An 8,209-nucleotide genomic window follows, 5' to 3' on the forward strand; every position below is an offset into this window, starting at 1 on the left:
AGATCCGTGGGAGAAATTGCTCTTGAGTTTGCTATTACTGTATATAAAATGGAGCTCTGCAGATCCTCATTCATGGGATCACTACTGGTCCCAGCAGGTGGATCATCAGCAAACAATATCTCATCTATAGGGCATCTATCGGGTATAACATATCCTTGTTAATACTCCTTTTTGTCCTAACCTCATTTTTAAGGGGCAACTTTACCAATATATAGAATTTATAATAATGCATCAAGGTTGTAAGTCTAGCAGCGGATATCAGTCACACTTATGGATAAAGGTGTTTTGGGAGATTCTCGACACCGGAGATTGCCACATACCAAAATTTGAACTTTTCTGCCACCATACAGCTGTTTTTAATTCATTTAGGAGATGGTGTCAGGGCTGGATCTGTAACGTGGCGCAGTGTGGTAGCCATGGGCGAGCTACTCACGTTTCATGCCCCGGCACTCTACAAGGAAATGGGTGTCCTGGCTGGGTGTGTGGACTTGTGGGCGCTATGGCATTGCAGGCCGCATGACACCGGTGACTTCAGCTGGCCAGGAACAGGTCTTATAAAGTTCAATGAGGAAGTCTTTTATCGAACAGTAACTTAGTGGGTATTATGTACAACAGATAGTGGGTGCAAAACGTCATCAACATCTTCATACACATTCTCCTGTCCTTCCCAGAATGACTCGGTTCTGCCTTACTCAGTCCTCTGTCTTCGCCATTACCGAGCATGGTACTTCAGCAACTTCCCTCATCCTCAACAACGGTATAACAGTCAGTGAGAGTCCTGAACTTTAACCCACAGTTCCACATCCTTTTCCCCTTAGGGTATGTGTCCACGGGCCATATTACATCCGGAATAGCTGCGGAATGAAAGCTGCGTAGAGCCACAGAGTTCAATCCGCAGCGTCCAGATGTTACAGCATAGTGGAGGGGATTTTATTAAATCCCGTCTCCACTATGCGTGGTAACATGCACCCGGCGGCCCTGCGTTTCCGGACATGTGCAGCGCCCCAGAGACCTGGTCGTTGCAGTGTAGCGCTCTGCCACTAAGGGGAGCAGCGGTACGTCTGATGGCACTAAGGAGTTCTTCTGACCAGGTATCACTAGAACACATTACACTTCACACTCCGGCCACTAGGGGGAGAAAAAGGCTTTATTTATTGGGCCACTCCTCACACTGGTAAAACTAGGGGCTGTGGAGGAAGTTAGTCAGAAGCTGACTGGGTTGGAACCAGGCAACATCCCGTGGCAGGGGGTGTTGCGGGAGAAGGCACAGGGGGGTCCCTGTCAGGCGTGGGAACCTAGCAGGTGCCTAGCGAACAGAACGTAACGGAACCGCGCCTGCACACCTTGCGGCGGTATCCTAAGAGAAAGACAAGAGGGGAAGAATATTGTGGAACAGTGTAAACAAGATCAGCACAAAGGAGAGCCAGTAAGAGTCGTGCCGAGAGAGGAAGGCAACATCTTACTGAGGCGCGTAGTCGGTGGCCGGATCACCGTAGGAGTAACTGACTTCAGGCCTTACTTCAAATTCCGCTGGACAGTTGATTATAGGTTGGCTGTCTACCTTCTACACCTACGAAGACATAGGGGGCAACATTGGGAGAGGGGCGTCTCTAGGGTCCCGGAAGACCTCCAAGCATTCCCGTCAAACGGGTGGCATCCTAGCCAAAATATACCTGGGGGACGTTAGGAACTAGCAACATCTGGAACCAAAGAACGAGAGAGAGAGAGAAAGCTGTAGAGAACAAACGAAGGAGAACAGCAGTTGTGAGGACTATTCCGAATGCTCAGCAGGGTAGGACTACAACACACAGGCGCTATTGGTAGGCAACGATTTCCATCTGCGAGGGAAACTCTGGATGTGCCCATCGGACCGGCCCGTCTCTGATAGCTCGGTTGAACGTGCTCTGGACTGAGTGTATTGAAGCCTTCAGTAAAAAGGTAAAGAGACTGCAACCTTGTGTCCTCGTTATTGCCTGCGCCTCACACCATCACCATCCACCAAACCGGGAATCCCTGGGGACATACTTCACCTGTGGGAAGGTATACCATCCAGCTGCCATTCCATCACCCCAGCGGACCCCACAGCAGCGTCGGTCACCCTGACCGAACACTACAGGTGGCGTCGCGAACCCCTGACAGACTGCAATACTACTTTCATTGGACGCCCCTTAGCAGGGTCGCGGATCGGGTCTAGCCACTGTGACCGCCTCAGAACCGAACCCGAGAGGCCCAGTACCGAAACGCGTGGCCCTGTGTCTGGGGCCGCTCCAACTTGGCGTCACGAACAGGATCGTACTTAAGCCTGAAGAATTGGGTCATGTGTGCCTTGGAACTGTGATTGAAACGTGTTGGACTGTGATTTATTGCAAAGACTGTGAATTGCTATTGACGCATGATTCCCGCCAAAACCGCCGCCATTGCCGCGCCACGAGGAGCGCAGGAGAAGGAGGGCGTGTCATAGGAGGAGATCGAGAAAACAGCGCGAACAGCAGAACCCGCCCACTCCGACTACGGCTGCAGGAGGACGAGCTCAGGAATGGAGGAGCTCAAACCCCAGAGGATGATGGAGCCTCGTGCGTGTGCTGCTGCAGACCCAGGAGCGGAGCTGATGACCAGCGGGTACCTGAACGACGACGAAGTGGCCCGGGAGCACCGCAGCCCAGCGGAGCCGGACCAGGGCTTGCCATCGCAGGGTGACCCGGGTCCCCTGGAGTTGTCGGAGGAGGCCCCGGACCATCCGACTCCAGACGGGGGGGTCGGCGACGGTGAGGAAATGGAAGTCGGAGCTGTGCTGGAAGGCTGCCCAGGGGGAGCCGTGTTCAGGGCCGCAGCGGACTCCAGCGTCCTCATCAGCGGAGCCGACCGACATCGGTGGAACCACATCAGACGCAGGTACCAACAGCGCCCCTGCCCCACCGACCGTTCCGGCTCCGGTGACCGCTCCCCAGCCCATTGATGACTGGTGTCCCGCTACTGAGATCGTGGTGGCAGCCCTTTACGCCTTGAAGGGGATCCTGCCCCCCACTACCGACACCTCTGGGTATACCGATCGACATCAGCCCCCGGGGAGTGGTCTTTGAGTGGAATGCTCCCCGGTTTCAGCCAGACGGGTCCCGACAGGAGGGCTCCTACGTCATCAGGCTCACCTGGGATCAGTATAGGCGAAGCCTGATCTCACAATGGGAAGATCGGGAGCGAATGGAACAGACTGTCCGACCCGAGGAACGAGTGCCCCTCGTCAATTGCTGCCCTGAGAGTTTGATAAAACAGGGGATTGTGCTGGCCGTCCACCGGGGGAGGGGTTGTGGCTTCATATTAGAGCCAGGGCTGCTGACCGAGGTCTATGTGACTAGCTGCAATGTGGAACCCCAGTCGCGCAGTATACCTCCACTCCGAAACTTGTACAGAGGGGACCATGTAACCTACACCCGCCACTGGAGTGAGCGAGGGTGGTATGCCAAGAGAGTCAAACGCTGTGCGCTAGTGGTCGCACCATCTACGATCACGACTGAAACTGGTGGCGGCACTCCACTGACCCCTGACCCCACAGGACCCAGCACTGCCACCTTGGCGCGTGGTGTCCTGCTTGCGGAGTCTGCCACCGGCATCACCGCTCGTACCCAGACCGCTGCTGATCCGACGACGACGGTACTGGACTGTGACACAGGGCCAGACCTTCCCCGGCCGGGACGTGGTCACCACCGGCTGATGTCGTGTCACCTATTACAGCACTAAACCTCGAAAACCTGAAAATGTAAATAGTTAACTGTTTCTTGCTTTTGCTACTTTAAACCCGTCCAGGGTTATTTCTTAAAGGGATCCCTATGTTTACCCGGTATCCCTATTGTTTATAGTTCTTTTTCTATTTTTTGCACAAGTTCATCATTGTTTTAAAGACTGTCGGATCATGGACGGTGAATGATTCAGAACTGCCTTGTAAATAGTTTGCACCTTCTTAAAGGTGCTCCCTACTGGTTTTATAAGTCAAAGAAGACTTTGCGAAGACCTGATGCAGAAGGACTTGCTGATTGCGAACTTGCTGCTGAAAGAGAGTCTGCACCAGAGACTTGGGTCCCTCTTAAAGGGAATGTTTTGATGATTACTTTGATAAAGGTTGAAACGTTAATAATGTTGAAGAATTTAGATAGTTTAATAATGTTAATAAAGTTTGAGGACAGGAAAGTTGGAAGTGAACCCGTAGGGGTTAGAGGGAGAGTCCTCCTGAGAGATGTAGAAAGATGGTTGGTACAATGACAGTAGGCCCAGCCAAGGAGCTAGGCGGTCCTGCATTGGGGAAGTTAGAATGGAAAGAAACGAGTTATGTAGCATTTTATAGTAGGCCTTTAGTGGGTTTAGCGAACACGCCCTTAAAGGAAGAGTTAGTTATTTGTTTAAAATTTGCACTTAAGTAGAATACCCGGCTGGGTACTAAAGGTTATTTATAATCTAAATGTTATTTAAAACTATTTAATCTTTTTATTGTTTGCAACGTTTAAGCGTCCTCACCTCCCATAAAGGGAAGCACCTTTTCTATTTACTTGTTCTTAGCATTCAAAAATTTTGTATGTCTTTCACTGCATTATATTGTTGTTCTTCTTCCCAGTCCAGGAGTACTGGATTTAACCGGGGGGGAGTGCAGCGCCCCAGAGACCTGGTCGTTGCAGTATAGCGCTCTGCCACTAAGGGGAGCAGCGGTACGTCTGATGGCACTAAGGAGTTCTTCTGACCAGGTATCACTAGAACACATTACACTTCACACTCCGGCCACTAGGGGGAGAAAAAGGCTTTATTTATTGGGCCACTCCTCACACTGGTAAAACTAGGGGCTGGGGAGGAAGTTAGTCAGAAGCTGACTGGGTTGGAACCAGGCAACATCCCGTGGCAGGGGGTGTTGCGGGAGAAGGCACAGGGGGGTCCCTGTCAGGCGTGGGAACCTGGCAGGTGCCTAGCGAACAGAACAGTACGTAATGGAACCGCGCCTGCACACCTTGCGGCGGTATCCTAAGAGAAAGACAAGAGGGGAAGAATATTGTGGAACAGTGTACACGAGATCAGCACAAAGGAGAGCCAGTAAGAGTCGTGCCGAGAAAGGAAGGCAACATCTTACTGAGGCGCGTAGTCGGTGGCCGGATCACCGTAGGAGTAACTGACTTCAGGACTGACTTCAGGCCTTACTTCAAATTCCGCTGGACAGTTGATTATAGGTTGGCTGTCTACCTTTTACACCTACGAAGACATAGGGGGCAACATTGGGAGAGGGGCGTCTCTAGGGTCCCGGAAGACCTCCAAGCCTTCCCGTCAAACGGGTGGCGTCCTAGCCAAAATATACCTGGGGGACGTTAGGAACTAGCAACATCTGGAACCAAAGAACGAGAGAGAGAGAGAGAAAGCTGTAGAGAACAAACGAAGGAGAACAGCAGTTGTGAGGACTATTCTGAATGCTCAGCAGGGTAGGACTACAACACACAGGCGCTATTGGTAGGCAACGATTTCCATCTGCGAGGGAAACTCTGGATGTGCCCATCGGACCGGCCGGTCTCTGATAGCTCGGTTGAACGTGCTCTGGACTGAGTGTATTGAAGCCTTCAGTAAAAAGGTAAAGAGACTGCAACCTTGTGTCCTCATTATTGCCTGCGCCTCACACCATCACCATCCACCAAACTGGGAAGCCCTGGGGACATACTTCACCTGTGGGAAGGTATACCATCCAGCTGCCATTCCATCACCCCAGCGGACCCCACAGCAGCGTCGGTCACCCTTACCGAACACCACAGGTGGCGTCGCGAACACCTGACAGACTGCAATACTACTTTCATTGGACGCCCCTTAGCAGGGTCGCGGACCGGGTCTAGCCACCGTGACCGCCTCAGAACCAAACCCGAGAGGCCCGGTACCGAAACGCGTGGCCCTGTGTCTGGGGGCGCTCCACATGCGGTGCGTCTTTTTAGAACGCAGCATGTCTGTTTACCTTGCCGCGACGCTGCACTGCCGCAAGGTAAAACACAGGGCCCTATGTGTGAGGTGCGATGATTCCGGATGTGTGCTATGAACACATCCGGCATCATCGCTTCTACGAAGGGGGCGGAGCTTTGGGCTCCTGAACGTAGACACATACCCTTATGGAAGCTACTTTGCCACTATGGCCACTATCGCTACTGAGCCTCTCTCCTTGAAACTACCACCCGGGGAACTCCCTACATCCTACATTCCCTGCTCTGTTCCATCCCATTATCTCCTGTACTTGCACGCTTGATTTAACTCTGTTGGGCTTCTTGCCCCAGATCTTGTCTCCGGAGAATCACTCAATTCTTTTTTGTCACTTTCTCTTGTCTCTCCACTTGATCATGCTATCTGTCCTCTTGGTTTCCTCTCACTTTAGGGACACTCGCGTCATGAGGCTCTGCTGAGTAATAAGGCCAGAGGTTTGCTCTAGCTGCTTTAACTTTTTACAGGAAACTCTCTCTGTCCCTTCACCATAGCCCCTCCTACTCTGGGCTAGTCCCAACTGTTAACCCTAACTATCCCTGTTAACTACTTGTTGCTGGGCAGAATACAGCTTCACCATTAACAATACAGGTTATTACACACAAACATCATAACGCATTGCAACAATACATACGTCTTCATGGAGGACCATGGGCTACCACCAATCCCACATCGATTGCCTATTCTAAGTCATCAAATGAAAAGTCTGGATAACCCATTTATCAGATGGCAGACAGAGATCTTAAAAATGGTTAGGAAATAAAACACAAAGTTTATTAGAAAGCTGCATTCACAATAACATTTAAGCATTATGTATATGAAACAAAAAAAACATTTATTGATAAAGTTATGTAGCTTCAGTTTAGTAATGCACAGCTTAAATTCCCTTTGCTCCTTTTATACAGTAATAGGGTAACATAATAAAATTCTAGCTTCTTGTGGTCACAACTAGTGGGAGTTCACTGTGCATACAGATTTATCCAGCCTCCACTTGAAGGAGATCACTACATACAGATTTATACAGCCACCACTAGAGGAAGTTCACTCCATACAGATTTTTGATTTTTGCTATTTATTGATTGTAAGTTTTGTATTTTTATAATAAAAGAGTTCACTCCATACAGATTTATACAGCCACCACTAGAGGGAGCTCAATATATACAGATTTATATAGCCACCATTAATGAATTTATATAGCCACCACTAGAGGGAGCTCACTGCACACAGATTTATACAGCCACCACTAGGGGCAGCTCACTGCATACAGATTTATACAGCCACCACTAGAGGAAGTTCACTCCATACAGGTTTATACAGCCACCACTAGTGGGAGCTCAATATATACAGATTTATACAGCCACCATTAATGAATTTATATAGCCACCACTAGAGGGAGCTCACTGCATACAGATTTATACAGCCACCACTAGAGAGCTCACTGCATACAGATTTATATAACCACTACTAGAGGGAGCTCACTGTATGCAGATTTTTACAGTCATCACTAATGAATTTATATAGCCACCACTAGAGGGAGCTCACTGCATACAGATTTATACAGCCACCACTAGAGAGCTCACTGCATACAGATTTATATAACCACTACTAGAGGGAGCTCACTGTATGCAGATTTTTACAGTCATCACTAATGAATTTATATAGCCACCACTAGAGGGAGCTCACTGCATACAGATTTTATACAGCCACCACTAAGGGGAGCTCACTGCATACAGATTTATACAGCCACCACTAGGAGCTTGTAGTCTGTGGAGGAAGGTGCTGGTTTGTGTGCTCTGGGAGAGTCACCAGTTTTTTTTACACCCAAGAATTCCCCCCTCTCTGACCCAGGAAAGAGAGGGGTGTAGTGGATGGACTGTGGGGCTGAGTCCCCGTCTCCCACCCCTCGGTCTAAGCTGGCGAGGGGTGGGAGCTCATTGCTACCGGCAAAGAGGGTCACCAGATCCGGCAAGGCCCAGAACATGGTGGAGCTCAGGAAGACCCAGGAGAGCTGCAAAGCCCCTAAGGCTGAGGCGAGGGCCACTGCGGTGTCTCCTCCCGGAGGTGAGCGGAGTACTCGCAGAGGTGCAGCGACGGCAGTGCCGAAGGATTGGGGCACTAGGGCCGCACGGGAGCCGGTTGACAGCTATGGCTCCCGCATCCATACGTACCTCAGCGAATATGAGGAAGCTGGGAAGACCCTCAGGAGACTCCGGGAGGAGATGAA

Source organism: Ranitomeya imitator, chromosome 1 (assembly GCF_032444005.1).
Source record: "Ranitomeya imitator isolate aRanImi1 chromosome 1, aRanImi1.pri, whole genome shotgun sequence".
NCBI classification, from domain to species: Eukaryota; Metazoa; Chordata; class Amphibia; order Anura; family Dendrobatidae; genus Ranitomeya; species Ranitomeya imitator.